Raw genomic sequence first — 15,556 nt, 5'->3', positions numbered from 1 at the left:
CTGACCTGAGACCGCTAGAAATATCTCAGCGAACGATTTGCGCGAAACTGGCCGCCTGGCTTGCACGCGACCTAAGGGGGCCTTGTTGCTGAACGATACTGCACAGCGTCGAGCTCGGCAGAGACGTCTGCTTCTGAGCGTTCGAACCCGGAAGCAGACAGACCGCAGTCCACCCATATGCGACATCCTCAGGCCTCCCCGATCAGGACAAACCGCTTTACCCGGCAGGGGCCTTTGCACGCCTCGCGCAATCTCCCACGGCACTGCCAACCACGTCTCAATCTCATCCTGAGTATCCAGAACCACCAGTAGGGCCTTGGGGTGATAAGCCGCACGACCTCGCTCGCTCCGTCGTCAAGAATCCGAACAAGTCCGTCGTGACCTCGTCCTCCCAGACCTTCCGCACGCTCGTCCACGGCACCACGCGGCGATGCTCGGACCCGAGCCAGCGCCGCCAGTGCGGTGAGGCCGTATGTCTGCCGTCAGGACCTTCGGCTGTCGACCACCCCAGCCAACGGACTCGCTTCATGACCTGCCCGTTCCCGATCGGGCATCAGTTCAACGTCGTAGATGTCTATAACAGGAATCGTCGTGCCAGTTTGCGAAACCAGCCATACACCGTGCGCAAGTGTCCGAAATGGATCGGCAGCATCCGCCAGCCGCAGCCCGAACGGACCAGATACCGGACCGCATTGATTACCTCGCGGAACTTTACGTCTCGCGAAGTCCATGCGCCCCGGTTCAGACATCAACGGCGCGATTCGTTCCCATTCTCATCCGTTATGTCCGATGGATAGCGCTTCGTCTTTCGGGCAATCCCAGCTATTCGGCCTCTCTGCTCTGGCGTCCATAGCCAGAGCTTGAACTACACTTCAGCGACTTTCCAAGCAGTTTTAAGCGCAGTGCAGAATAACATCATATGAGAAAGAGGTGTACACATCGCGCCTACGAGGCAAGCATGATACTCAGTAACATTTTTGTTACTTCCATAATAAATTTTTTAGAGATAGTGCCGCTGAAGTGATTGTAACACCTTCGCGATCGGCGTGATAAATGTCACGAAGAGACAATAAGAAAAATGTATGTCAGGAAAATAACGATGGAAAAAGAGTGCGATAATCTTAATAGAAGATTCGTCATAAAAAGTTTCGCAGGCTTATCGTTATTTTCATGTATGTCTCTCTTTCGAAAAACGCCTTGCGGATACGCCACAGGGACACGGTCCGGAAGGCTCTCATCAGGAACCCGCCAACGCCAGCAAACCGCAACCAGAACCCCGTTTCCTACAGCCGCGCTGACTATCTCTATCGCCCGACCATCCATTTTTCGCCGCAGGTCGGTTTCATGAACGATCCGAACGGGCTGATTTCGACGGGACCTATTATCACCTTTTCTATCAGTACGACCCGATTGCGCCGTATGCGGGGCATGTGCATTGGGGGCATGCGCGCTCCAAGGATCTCTACCACTGGGAGACTGCGACCGCCCTCGCGCCCAATGCCGCGGGCGAGGCGTTCACGGGCTGCGCGGTGTTCGACCGCAAACACAAGCGGCCTTTTGGCGGCAACGCCGGGCAATGCCCCCAATTTCGCCCTGATCTACACCCGCGCGACCGAGGCTTCCCAGTCGCAATATCTGGCCATCAGCCAGGACAACGGCATCACTTCCAGGAAGTCGCCAAGCCGATCCTCGATATTTCCAGCAAGTCCTTCCGGGACCCCAAGGTCTTCTACCACGAGCCCAGCCAGCGATGGATCATGACGGTCGTGCAGTCGCGGCTGCACAAGGTCTCGTTCTATGGTTCGTATGACCTGAAAACTGGATGCATCTCTCGGATTTCGGCTCCGCCGGCTGTTCGGCGTGGATTATGAATGCCCGAACCTGATCGAGGTGCCGCTTGAAGGCACGACCGAAACGCGCTGGCTGATGCTGGTCTCGATCAATCCGGGCGCGCCGCTGGGCGGCAGCATCAGTCAGTATTTCGTGGGCTTTTTCGATGGCGAACGCTTCACGTCGAGGATCAGCACAACCGTTTATGGACTGACGGATTTCTGCAAGGATTCTTATGCGCTGCAGACGTATGAGAACCTGCCGATCAAGGATGCGACCTGATCGCCTGGCTGGGCAACTGGCAGTATTGCGAGCAGGTCCCTAACGAGGGGTGGCGCGGCATCATGACTTTACCGCGCCGAATTGCTGTTCAGCGCGGCGCTGACGGATGGATCCGCCTGGTCCAGCATCCGTCGGCCTCGAAGCCTTGCGCGGCCCGCAGATCCCGAACCAGATCGGCTATATCCCCGCCCTGACGCAGCATACGATCCCGATACCGATCAAGACGGCCATCGAGCTGTCGGTCACGGTGGCCATGGACTCGCGCCCCACGAACGTGCCCGATGGCGATCGCGGTCGCGCGGGCCGTTTCATGATCTCGCTGGCGAATGAACAGGGCGAAACCCTGACGATCGGGTTCGAGGCGTTCTCCAGCCAGCTCTGGATCGACCGCGGCGGCCTCGCGGGCTTCTCGAACCCGTTTTTCACCAAGCAGTTCTCCACGGCCTTGACGCCGGACGTGCGGGAATTCTCGCTTCGCTTCGTGTTCGACGGCAGTGCGTTCGAGTCTTCGTCAATGATGGCGTGCCGTCGGGACGCTGCTGGTCTTCCCGCAGAACCGCTGGACCGGGTCACGCTGGCGACCACCAATACGGGCGCCCATGTCAAGAATCTGGCCTGTGGCCCCTGGCCAAGACCATGCCGCGCAACGCCGCGAAAAAATCTGACCCCATGGCCGTGCAGCATCGGATATCGGCGATGATCAGGACGTTCCTGCTGGCCTGTTGCGGCCTCCTGCTGTGTCAGGCCACGGCCGCCCGTGCCAGGCCGACAGCACGATGGCGTTCAGCCCTTACGCGCCGGGGGCCCGGAGTTCCGCCTCCGCCAATGGCGTGCTGGACAGCGTGATCGGCGAACATCCCCCGCCCTGACGACCCTCCTGCAACCTCAGGGCCATCGCTATTACCTGACCTCCGACGGCGAAGTGCTGAACGCGGACCACCACCACCCCCTGGCCGCCTCGCAGCCGCTGCAGGACGGACCGCCACGCAAAATCATCATCGCGCGCCAAAAGGCGCCCGACGCCCATCTGACGCTCGAGCCGGTGGAGATCAGCGTCGTGGGCCGGAAACCTTTCGCGGGCTGCCGCCCCCGGCCACACGCTGCAGCCGGCACGCTCCCTGGCGCTCCTGTGGTCCACATCGGGCCGTCGGGCGTCTTTATCGCGCCCCAGACAGCCTCAAGAAATACCAGCAGACCACGTCGCTCGTGCATGCGACGGCCGATGATCTGGCGGCGTATGACGCCAATCCCTACCTGCTGGCGGGCAATTACGGGCATATCCCCAATGTCCGGGAGAGCCGGTCGCTGCCCGATGACAGCGCCGTGCTGATCGCGGACGACCAGCCCAAACGAGCAACCCCTTGAAGCTGCGCGCGCTTTCTGTCGGCTGCTGCTGGGCCTGCCCGCCTGCGCCTGGGGACAGGCGGTCTATCCGTTCAGTTCGACCCGGACATCACGCCGCAGCGCGATCGCCTGCAGGACACGCCGCCAGCCCCCCAGGACGCCGTGACGGCGCCGATGGCGACCCCCGTCCCGCGCGAGGACGATGCCATGATCGTTCCAGAACTGCGCCGCGTCGAGGTTCTGGAGGTCGACGCTCCCGGCGGCCCCCCCACGCGCCGGGCCTGTCGCGCGTCGATTTGCGGTCCAGTCTCGCGCCGTTTATCGGGCATTCGCTGACCTTCAGCGCCCTTAATCTGATCGTGCGGCGCATCAACGTGGCCTGTCGCCTCTCGGACATGCCGTTCGGCTTCGCCTACGCCCCACCCGCAGACCATTCGCCAGGGCGTTCTGCGGATCGTGCTGCAACGCTACCAGGTCGGCACGATCGACGTGACCGGCAATCGCTGGTTTTCCAAAAAGATGATCGCGCATGAAAGCGGGCTGACGTCGGGGCCGCCCCCAGCCTCAGCAGCCTGCAATCCGATATTGACTGGCTGAACCGCAACCCGTTCCGTTCGGCCGAAATCGTGTTCTCGCCCGGACAGAAAAACGGCGAAACCAACGCGGATATTTATGTTTCGGATCGTTTTCCGGTCTATTTCTTCGCCCGGCAGCAGCAACCAGAACGATCCGTCACTGGGCCGCAACGGCTGGTTCGCCGGTGCTTCATGGGGCAATGCGTTCGGCCTCGACCAGATCCTGACCTATCAGTACAGCCAGACAAAACGACCGGGCGTTTTTTCAACCATGCCGCCGCCTGGCAAATTCCCCTGAACTCCCGCAACTCGATCCTTGTGTACGGGAATTACGCCCACGCCCATCCGACCTCCACGGATATTTATCAAAACTATGGCGGCGGCGCGTCGGTCTCGCTGCGTTGGATGCACATGCTCGATCATCTCCCGATCGGGCGTTCCGTCGGCATCGACGGGACAATCCAGGCCGGCTACGACTGGAAAAATGCCAATTCATACCAGATGCTCGGTTCTACTACGCCGCCGTCATCGGCAATGCCGACTCAACCAGCTCGTGCTGTTCTACAACGGCTCCATCCAGGACCCCTGGGGCAAGACGGATGTCACGAACCTCATGGCCTATGGCATTTCCGGCCTGACCCGGCGCGACGACGCGCGCGCCTACCAGACGATTTTTCGCGGCGCGCGCCCGAATTATTATATGACCGCGTCTCGATCATCGCGGTATCGAAACATGGCGCGGCCTGACGCTCAATCTCCGCGCCACGCGCCAGGAAGCCACCAAGAACCTTCTGTATTCAGAGCAGCTGATGATCGGCGGGATCGGCACCGTCCGGGGCTATTATCTCAACACGTCCTTCGGCAGTATCGCGACGCTCCTGAGCGCGGATCTCACGACGCCGCCCCTGACGATCGACCCCGTCTTTGGCAAGCGCGGCATCCACAACGAGACCACGCTGTCCGTATTTTGGGATTATGGCAACACCACCCAGGTGCGACAGGTCGTCAGCGGCATTCACTCCGTGACGCTCCAGAGCGTCGGCGTCTCCGCGACGAGCAAGTTCACGCACTGGATCACGGCCGTGGTGGATGTCGGCTGGCGTTTGCGCCGCGCCCGGAGTGTCGGCGCCAAGGGGGCGATGGTGGATTTTCAACATCGTCGCGGGTTTTGAGAAGATCGTGTTCGGCGGGGTGGCGCAAGGGGGGTGATACATAAAACGGGCACAGATATATGCTAGCACTACTTTGGCACTTTATGTGATGGGGGTGATCCGAGTGCGTGGCCGCATTGAGGACAGTGCTGGCATGGCGGCCTGAGGATTCGATCAAGGATGGCCTGTCGGATCGCTGGCAGGCTGGGCTGGGGCGGCGGACCGGTGATGGTTTTTTTTCCGTCCCGCTGCCATGAGGCGGCAGGACTGGGGAAGAGCATAAGCCATCATGCCGAGTAGGGCATGCCGGTGCAGCCCGACCCAGGATCGGCCCTCGAAGTGATCGAGGCCCAGCTCCTCCTTCAGTTGCTGATGGGCCTGCTCGCAGACCCATCGCGCCTTGATGGCCCTGGTGAGATCCTTGAGTGGCGTTTCGGCCGGAAGGTTGGACAGATAGTATTTCCGTTCTCCAGTGCTGCGACGCTCACCAACCAGCCAGGCGTCTTCGCCCGGCATATGCTGCGATCCCATCGTACGATGCGCTGCGGCGGGCCGTCCGCGATCCTGATCCGGACGGCTGCAAAACGCCCGGCAGGACCGCCCTTGGTGCCGCGCCGCCAGCTGATCCGGCGCCAGATGGCTGTTTCCATTACCGCCTCGGCCTTGATCGAGGCTTGATCGGGCACATGGCGGAGACGGGGTCGACCGCGGGGGCTTTCTGGAAAGATCAGTTGCACGTCATGCGGATAGACCTTCTGATGCCGCGGAATGCCGACGACCCAGAGCAGGCCGCGGGCGCTCAGAGCTTGGCGGAACGGAGCCGACAGGCCATAGCCAGCGTCGGCGAGCACGCAGCCGAACCGCACGCCGGCCTCCCGCAGCGGTCGATCTCCGCGATCGCGATCTCGGTTTGGTCCTGGCAATCTGATGCTCTGCAGGAACGCGTGCCCGAGCCATGCGCACGGGGTCAGCGATCCAAGCGTCCGGCAGGAAAAGCCGCAGACCCAACATACCGGCACCTCGTGCGCGGCCAGTGTCAGGGAGACCAAGGTTTGGCAGTTAGCGTTCTTGCCCAGGGTCGAGGCGTATTGCGGCGCAACGCCGACCGATGCCGTGCCTTCTTGGGCAGAGATGTATCATCAAACCAGGAACGACGCGGCCCGCGACCAGGCGATCGCCATGATCCCACAGGGCGTCTCGAGCGGCGCGCTGTCCCATACCCCGGCGCTGACGAAGTGATGCAGCCGGTCATAAGGGGTCTGCCTGTGCGCGCCGCCATCGGCTGGATGCTCTTGCGATCACCCGGCCCGATCAGACCGCGATATAAGCCGGACACATGCTGCGCTTAGCCTTATGGCCCAGCCCCGCCAGAAACGGCGCCAGCCATGCATCAAGATCAACCCGCCAATCGCCATCCATCGCCAGCTCCCGCCATAGCCGGTCTCCTGTGAATCAGCGATCGCCCTCGAAGGGAATCCCTTTTCTAAAAATTATGCCAAAGTAGTGCTGGGTCGTAGTGACGATTTACCGCATGAGGATGACGATAGCGGCGAGGGTAACGAAGCCGCGATAGTTGTCGATCAGCTTGTCATATCGTGTGGCGACACGGCGGAAATGTTTGATTTTGCTGATGAAGCGCTCGACGAGATTGCGCTCTTTGTAAAGCGTTCTGTCGTATTTCCGAGCGACCCGCCGGTTGGTTTTAGGCGGAATGACCGCAACAGCACCGCTCTGCTCGATCGTGTCTACGAAACGATCGGCGTTGTAACCCTTGTCGGCGATCACGGCGTCGGCGGCGATCCCCTCGATCAGTGCGTCGCCCTACGTGATATCGGCGCGTTGGCCAGGCGTGAAGATCATCCGCACCGGATTGCCCAGGCCATCGGTCGCGATATGGATCTTGGTGGTCAGCCCGCCCCGAGATCGGCCCAGAGCCTGGGCATCCGCCCCCCTTTGGCGCGTCTGGCCCCCGCCGCATGCTGATGCGCCCGCACGATCGTGCTGTCGATCATCAGCCATTCAAGGTCGGCTTCCAGCACCAGGGCTCCGAGAAAACCGTCGAGAACACCGCGTTCGATCCAGCGATAATAGCGCCGCTTAACCGTATCAATCCGGCCGAACCGTTCCGGCAGACCGCGCCAGCGACTGCCCGAGCGCGCCATCCACAGCAGCGCATTCACGAAGCGGCGGTTATCGCAGCGCGGGCCACGCCGGCCCGCTTGCCCACCGGGAATCAGGGGACGCAGACGTTCCCACTGGTCGTCGCGTAACGCATCGGGATCGTGCGGCATCCAGGCTTACCTCAAAGGAAAGCCTTGAATCACACCGCGTCACAACTGGGAATCCCATAGCGCCAGAAATCGTCACTACGGCCTAGCTGTCAGGTTGTGAGACGTCATTGGCGCCTACCATAACGCGATCGACTTCATTCATAATATTTGCGCTGTCCCCTGCCTGGCAACTGCGATTGCGGAGACGAGGTCGTTGCTTGAGCCGGTCAGTCACTTTCATCGTGGGTGATAGACCACCCAGAACCCGTTGTCGGCGCTGGTTGTAGGCCTGATTGAAGCCAAGCAGCAGGACCTCGGCCGCGACGCGCGCCGTTGAAGCGCTCGACCATGCCGTTGGTTTGTGGCGAATAGGCACGGGTCCGGCGCCGGTCGATACCATGATCCCGGCAGGCTTTTTCGAACGCTTCGGCAGTGAAGCACGAACCCCGATCGGTCAGGACATGGGTCACCCGGAACGGAAAAGCGGCCTTGGCGGCTGCAAGAAAGTTGACAGCATTGGCCGCGTTTTCGGCATCGTAGACCGCCAGATGCACGAAGCGCGCACAACGATCGATCGCGACATAGAGAAACCGCTTGCGGGCCTCGCCGTCCTGGGTCGCAGCTTCGGCAGGTGCTTGACGTCGATATGGACGTAGCCGAGGTCGTAATCCTTGAAAGTGCCATCGCCCCGGCCAGGCGGATCCGCTCTTTTGCCGGTCGGCGGTTGAGGCTGGCGTCTTTCAGAATGCGCCAGACGCTGGGCGGTTGAGATGCGGCAGGAAGTGACGCAGCACGAAGGTCAGATCATCAAGTCCGAATTCCGTCGCTCGGCGCAGATGACAGACGATAGCGCGCTCCTCTTCAATCGCCTTCCAGGCTAACGACCGCGGCTTGCTGCTGCGATCCGAACACGCATCGGCGCCGCGCTTGCGCCATTTGCGCACGGTTTCGCCGCTGATGCCGAAGCGTCGTGCCAGCACAGAGGTTGCTTCCGTCGAACGCGCGATCTCGGCCCGGACAAAAGGTGTCGTCCGTGCTTGCGGGTGGATCTGGTGCATCAGCGATCACTCCGGGTGTCAACGTCGAACCAGGGGGCGTAGGCAGTAATCGCCACGCTACACCATCCCAATGACGTCTCACAACCTGACAGCTGCTGGTCTCGGCGGTGGCGTTGGTGAACGGTGTGTCGATCGTCCAGGCGGCGCAGGTCGAGGCCGTCACCTACATCCATCTCGAACTCGAGCATCATGAGGTCCTGCTGGCTAACGGGACCGAAGCGGAGAGCTTCCTCGACGACCACTCGCGGGGAATGTCCACAACCACTGCGATTACGAACGCCTGTATCCCGACGCGCCGCGCCTGCTGCCGGTGTATTGCGCGCCGCGCGTTACAGAGGGCGCAGCGCTGGAAGCGATCCGCGCCCGTCTCCGCAAGCGGGCGCATGGGCTGGGCAAGAGCGCGCGTCGAGTGGCGCTGGTCGGTTACGTCGATGTTGCGAGCCCGGGACGGTTGCCGGCTGGGTCCATGACCCGGAGATGCCGGACATGCCGGTGGAACTGGAGGTCTGGGAGTCCGATCGGCTGATCACCACCGTAACGACTGACCGATCACGACCCGACGTGCGTCAGGTAGGAGCCGCGCCGGTTGATCGGGTTGGGTTCACTATTGATCTCCATGAGGGGTGCAGAGGAATCGTTACGAGATTGCCCGTCGTTTCGAACTGCGTTGTGCCCGCACCGGCACGCTGTTCGCCGCCCCGGTGATACGCCGGTCCGCGTCGTGGCGTGACGCGATGCCCGGTGGCTGTCTCGATATCGTCACCCGCGACCGCGTCGCGGGCTGGGCGTGGGATGAGAGCGGCGCACGGTTGACCTTGAGATCGTGGTCGACGGGGTGGTGGTCGCCACGATCCCCGCCAATGGCCCCCGGGCCGATGTCGCCGCCGCCGGGGCATCGCCTATACTGCGCTGCGGCTTCCATGTCGTGCTGCCGCACCGCCTGTCATCAAGCGGTCGACACGGCGTTGTTGTGCGTCGGGCGGTGGACTTCGTGCCGATTGCGGCACCCGTCATCCTCGAGCCCGTCGATGGCTTCGACGCGGATCTCGCGGATCTGATCACCCGCCTGGCGGCGAGCACGGCGGGGAAGATCGGGACCGTCTGCTGCGCTGTCTGAACGATGCCGCGGCGATCCTGCGGGCGGCCGGGGCTCGGGAGGATAGTGGCGTCGCCGCCGAGGTGATCTGCGTCTGCATCAGCAGCGGGGCGAGAGCGTGTTGCCTGTTCGCGTCCCAAGCGCGTGCTGGTGATCGACAGCCGCTGGCCGCGGCGCGATGCCGGGTCGCAGCGCTGCGGTCGCATATCGCAGCCCTGACGGCGCTCGGCTATGAAATCAGCCTGACGGCGGCCGACGAGATCGATGTTGATCCGACACTGCGGGCCTCGACGCGATCCCTGCGTGCGGATCCTGTCCTTGCCCTATTACGCGTCGGTCGAGGACATCCTGCGCTGCAGCGCGACCGGTTCGACCTCGTCTATCTGCACGCGAAGTGAACGCCACGCGCTATCTCGGTCTCGCCCGCCGCCTGCAGCGCCGCGCCCGCATTCTCTACAGCGTCGCCGATCTGCACGGGCTGCGCCTGCAGCGTCAGGGCGCGGTGGAGGGGCGGCCGGAGCTGATCGCGCGCGGCCAGTTACTGCTACGCGACGAGTTGCGCGCGGCGTCCTGCGCCGATGTGGTGATCACCCATTCGACCGTGGAGGCCACGCTGCTGGCGAAAGGCGGGATTGCGCGCGATCGGATCCATGTGGTGCCTTGGGCGGTGCCGGTCGCCCGATCTGTGCCATCCGCAGCAGCGCGGTCCGGGACCGTGTTCGTCGGCAACTTCGCTCATGCGCCGAATCTCGATGCGGCGCGCTGGCTGCTCGAAGAGATCCTGCCGCTGGTATGGGAAAAGGTACCCGCGATCATCTGCACACTGATCGGCGACGAGATGCCGCCGAGCTGCGACCAAAGCGGCGATCCTCGGATCCGGGCGTTGCCGGGCGTCGCGACGTGTCCGGGCATCTCGCACACGCCCGGCTGAGTGTCGCGCCGTTACGCTACGGCGCAGGCATCAAGGGCAAGGTGATTGAGAGTATGAGCCTGGGGGGCCCCTGCGTCGTGACCACAATCGCGCCGAGGGGCTACGGACATGCCGCCAGACCTCGCCGCGCTGATCGCGGACGGGGCGGAGGCGTTCGCCGACACGATCGTTCGATTGCATGACGATCCCGATCGTCTCGATGTCCTTGGCCGCCTCGGCCGGGACTGGGTGGGCTCGGCGTTCGATGCCGGGCGGGTGCGGGGTCTGCTCGCCGGGCTTTGCGGTAGGGCGCGGAGTTCTCTTTTTTTCTCCGAGACGTCCCGAGGGGAAGGCCTCCCCTCCCCAGGAAGGTGTGGTCGCTTGGTCGTCGCTCAGTCGGCGAGGCCGGCGATGCACGCGCTTTCCGGGTCCTCTCAGAGAAGACGATCTCCATGACTGATAAAACGACTCACCACGCCGTTCGCGGTCGGCAACGCGCTGCGCGACCATCTGCATGACGTCCATCGGCTCATGGCCGGTGTGGTCGTGCCAACGGTGCGCGACATCCAGGAAAATCCGACACGGTCGTTCGACGACGACCGCATCCACGGTCTCCTGGTCCTGATCGCGCTTCTGTCGGGCGCGCTCCTCCCGCTGGTGGCGGCGGCGCTCCAGGACGTGGGCTGCGACAAGGCAGCCAGCGAAGACTGACCCACAAGCGATGCCGGGCGCTACGCCGGCATCGTTCCTTCGCGCAGCACACGAAATTTCGTCCAAGGCAGCGCCTGGGAGCCTCACTCCGAAAGAGTCATCATGACCTATTCCTACCGCACAATCGTCAGCACGGCAGCGACTGGTATCCCACCCAACGGGACCTCGATCTCTACGCCGACCTTGCTTGTGCCCTCGGCGGCCAGCCGTGCGGACCGCTATTCCGCTATGTCCGGGGTGGCGAGCACCTGGTGTTTCTCCACGAAGCCGGACGGCATGAATGGGGTCGGGTCATCGCAACCGCCGAGCGGCGCTGGCGCGATCTCCCGACCCGCGGGCCGATCGCGTCCGACGGGACCCACCTGGAGAGCCTGCCGGAGCGCCTCGTCTATGAGACGCTCCGGCCGTTGGTCGACCGCGAGCCCGCACTGGCCCTTGATCTCCATCCGCGTCTGCCTTCGCGCGGCGGCGCGCATTGGGCGGACTTCGCCATTCGGAGCCGAAGCGGTGTCTGCTACGTCGAGGTCGTCGGCTGCTGCGGCAGCGATCGTATCACGCGCAACGCCGACGAATCCTGGGACTGACGCAGTTCGAGCGCGGGAGGCGGTGTATTCGGGCCTCGGTATCACGCCCCAGCTTGTCTTTCTCGACGGCATCGCCGACCCGGCACAACTACAGACGATGTGCGCACGGGCAGTAAACGCCGTCAGTGAGACGCGTCATCGATTTCCTGACGGCCGGCCGCTCGTGCGTGTCTGTAACGCTCAGGGCCGGTGGCACCGAACGTCGGACCACGCGTCTGGCGAAACCTCTGAACAGCAACCCAGGCGATCAGCGGCGCAGCGGACAGCATCAGACCAGGAACCTGCAATGCACCTGCCTCGAGCCCGAGAATGCACAAAAGGCTCCCGGCCAGCATCGCGTCACCGCCTCTAGCCGTCCACGGGAGGGCGATCTGGCCTTGTGCACGTGGACGCCCGCGTCGCCGTCGAGGGGACTGCGCGGGCGATGTCAGTGCCTCGTTGAGCGGCGCCCCCTGGGTGCCGACACGTTGGGATCGGAGCCAGTTATCGAGATCCTGGGGCAGGTAGTGGATGGAGCGGCCATCGTGCACGGCGACAGGGCCGCGTCCCCGTGATCGGAGCTTGCGCCAGGCGTCGTAAGTCCTGCCGCAATATTGTGCCGCTTCCCAGTCGCGCAGGGCGCCGATTGGTAACGTCGGATCACGTTTGAACACCGTCCCGCACCCCGTGCTGTCTTCTACGAATGATCAGTGCGGTATTGATGAACTGTTGTCAACGTAACCAAAAAAACCGAATTGTTTTTGCAAAAACGTCCTTGATGCCATCTTCATCGGATGTTGTGCGCTTGTGGATAGCGACCCTCGCTGATGTCTTCCGGATGTGAGGCGGTTCCTCAAGGGCGCCATGTCTCAAATGCATCGACGATTTTTTTTATTAAAAAACGGTCATGAATCCTCGGGCCCGGCTGAGCCTGTGTCGTAGATAATTCCGAGCAGTCGTGCGCGGGCTTCGGCGTCTTCCGCCAGCTTCGACATCACCGGCTGATAGTAGCGATCCAGCGATTTCAGATCGCGGTGGCCGGTGACCCGGCACAGATCCAGGGGATTGGGGAACAGCCGCGCCAGACGGCTGGTCGCCTCGTGGCGCAGATCGTGAAACGTCAAATCGGTCAAACCGGCACGGGCAACCAGGCGGCGGTACCGCACTGAGAACGCCTTTTCATTGCCGATCTGGAAAATCACATCGTCCAGGTCGGGAGGTTCGGCGTACATCCCCAGCTTGTCTCGAAGCAGGGCATGCGCACCCGGCATCAGCGGCCGGATCTCCGGGCCAAGCTCCTCGGCAAGATGGTGGTCTTGGTGCGCTCGAAAGCAATGGTCCTGGCCTTGAGGTCAACGTCGCACCAGCGCAGAGCGCAGGCTTCGCCCAGACGTGTGGCCTGCTCGATGGCCCAGCGTACAAGCCAAACATCGTCAGGATGCGTGTCGGAGGTCAGGGCGGTGAGGAGGCGGGCATATTCTCCCTCTGCCGACCTGTCTCGGCTGAAGGGGGCGGGGCGTCCTGCAGGCGCCGATTGCGCTTGCGGTCGGCACCGGCAGGACGTTTCACTAGTCGCCCGGAGGCAGGATTGTTAGGGAGTGCATATCCCACTCACTCATCGCGTGCTGCAGGATCGAGGCGAGCAGGTTCAGCCGCTTGACCACGGTCGCGGGCGCCAGTGTCTTGCCCTGTCGGTCACGGAACCCCCGAACGGCTGCGATCGTGAGTTTAGAGAGTTTGAGGCCGGCGATCGGGTCGTCCAGCAGCGCGGGGATATGGCCTTTGCGGTCCCGCTCACGGTGCGCCATGCACTGATCCCGATAGCGCTCGATCAGGGTCCGTAGCGTGGTGCCTTCAAGGACGCGGGTGTCGAGGTTGCGGCCCTCGCGGATCCTGACTGAGGTGTCCTCCAGCCAGGCTTTGGCAAGGCGGGCGGAGTCGAACGTCTTCGTGACGCGATGGCCGCTGACGAGCTTGCGTGCGCGATACTGCTTTGGGCCACGGCAGGTGACGCCATCGGGCAAAGGGCGTCCGGTCGCAGGGTCGGTGACGGTCTCGGAGGTGCGTGTTCTGGCATCGGCCCGATCCCCTTTCGCGCTGGAATCGGGATTGGACCAAAATTGGACCAAATTCGCCATATTGATTTTGTGATTTACTGGCTTGTGTTTCTTAAGTCTCTGTAGAAACTAAGAAATTAATTGGTGTCCCGTACGGGATTCGAACCCGTGTCGCCGCCGTGAAAGGGCGGTGTCCTAGGCCTCTAGACGAACGGGACTAAAGGCGTGGCGCGGGGGATAGCCCGGGTAGAGTGAGTCGTCAAGCGCCTATCGCCAAAATTGTCAGACAAAAGCGGCATCAACGACAATCAGGCTCAGAGTTTGGCGTCCGCGCCATGTTTCGGCACGCAACCAGCCCGCGATATGGAGCAGCGGGCGTGCCTGATCGGTCAGCATCGATGTGAACGCCTTGTCGCCCGCGCGGAAGACGAGGCCGCGCAGGCGGGTGCCGCCGTATTCGTCCTGAAGCTGGACGCGCAGGGTGTTGCCGTCGCGGCCGATGGCTTCGGAATGCACGCAGCGGACATGCGCGATCGCCAGCAATGGTTCTTCATTGCCGCTACCGAAGGGGGCGAGGCGCTGGAGGTCTTCGGCAAGGGCCAGTGAGGCACCACGCAGGCTCACGGTTGCGTCCAGCGCCAGATCGGCCTGTGCGGGCAGGTCACGGGCTGAGGCCAGATAATCATCCATGAAGCGATGAAATCCGCAGCGCGCTCGGCGCTCAGCGAGAAGCCTGCCGCCATTGCATGGCCGCCGCCGCTCAGCAGCAGGCCTGCCTGCTGCGCCGCGATGATGGCGGCCCCGATATCGAGCCCCGGCACCGATCGCGCCGACCCCTTGATGATCCCGTCCGCCTGCGCGCCGACGAGGGCCGGGCGGTTACAGGCCTCGCGGATGCGCCCGGCCACGATGCCGACCACGCCGGGATGCCAGCTCTCTCCATGCAAAAACAGGGCCGCGTGCCCGGCCTCGGCCTGTGCGATCGCCGCCAGACGCGCTGCATGGAGGATATCGGCCTCCACGCTCTGGCGGGTGCGGTTTACGGCGTCGAGCTGTTCGGAGAGGCTCTGCGCTTCGGCAGGGTCTTGCGACATCAGCAGGCGCACGCCCAATCGGCCTGTGCGATCCGCCCGCCCGCGTTGATGCGGGGGCCGAACGCAAAGCCGCAGGTCATGGCGGTGGGGGCACCTTCCACGCCCGCGACCTTTGCCAGCGTTGCAAGCCCAGCCGTGCACCATGCCCCATAACGCGCAACCCCTGGGTGACGAAGGCGCGGTTCAGGTCGGTCAGTGGCATCACGTCGCAGATTGTGGCGAGGGCCACGAGATCGAGGCTCGCCAGCAGGTCCGGGGCTGGGTTCTCGATCGGTTCTGGGCGAACCAGCCAGCCTTCCGCAGATCGCGCATCAGCCCGATCAGCGCGAGATAGGCCACGGCAGTCGCGCAGATGCGCCCGAGGCCGGACTGGCAGTCGAGCCGGTTCGGGTTCACGACGATCGCATCCGGCAGATCATGGCCGTCCGGCTTGTGATGGTCGAGCACCATCAGATCGCACCGCGCCTTCAGCGGTTCGAGTACGCGTGCGGCAGCTGTGCCGCAATCGGCGCAGATCAGCAGGGACGCCCCTGTGCGATCATGGCCTCGAGTGCCGGGGCGTTGGGGCCATAGCCTTCGCTCATGCGATCGGGGATATGCGTCAGGACCTTCAGG

General features: G+C 63.1%; 1 non-coding gene across 1 annotated transcript; it reads right to left on the bottom strand.

Moving 5' to 3' along the window:
• Window positions 1-13,992: 13,992 nt before the first annotated feature.
• Window positions 13,993-14,065, bottom strand: Trnae-uuc. The gene has a single exon. It is a non-coding gene; the product is annotated as a tRNA-Glu (tRNA).
• Window positions 14,066-15,556: the final 1,491 nt, after the last annotated feature.

The sequence above is a fragment of the Anopheles merus genome, unplaced genomic scaffold, assembly GCF_017562075.2.
Source record: "Anopheles merus strain MAF unplaced genomic scaffold, AmerM5.1 LNR4000991, whole genome shotgun sequence".
NCBI classification, from domain to species: domain Eukaryota; kingdom Metazoa; phylum Arthropoda; class Insecta; order Diptera; family Culicidae; genus Anopheles; species Anopheles merus.
Note: the sequence above shows the minus strand (reverse complement) of the source record. Positions and strands in the feature narration are given on the sequence as shown.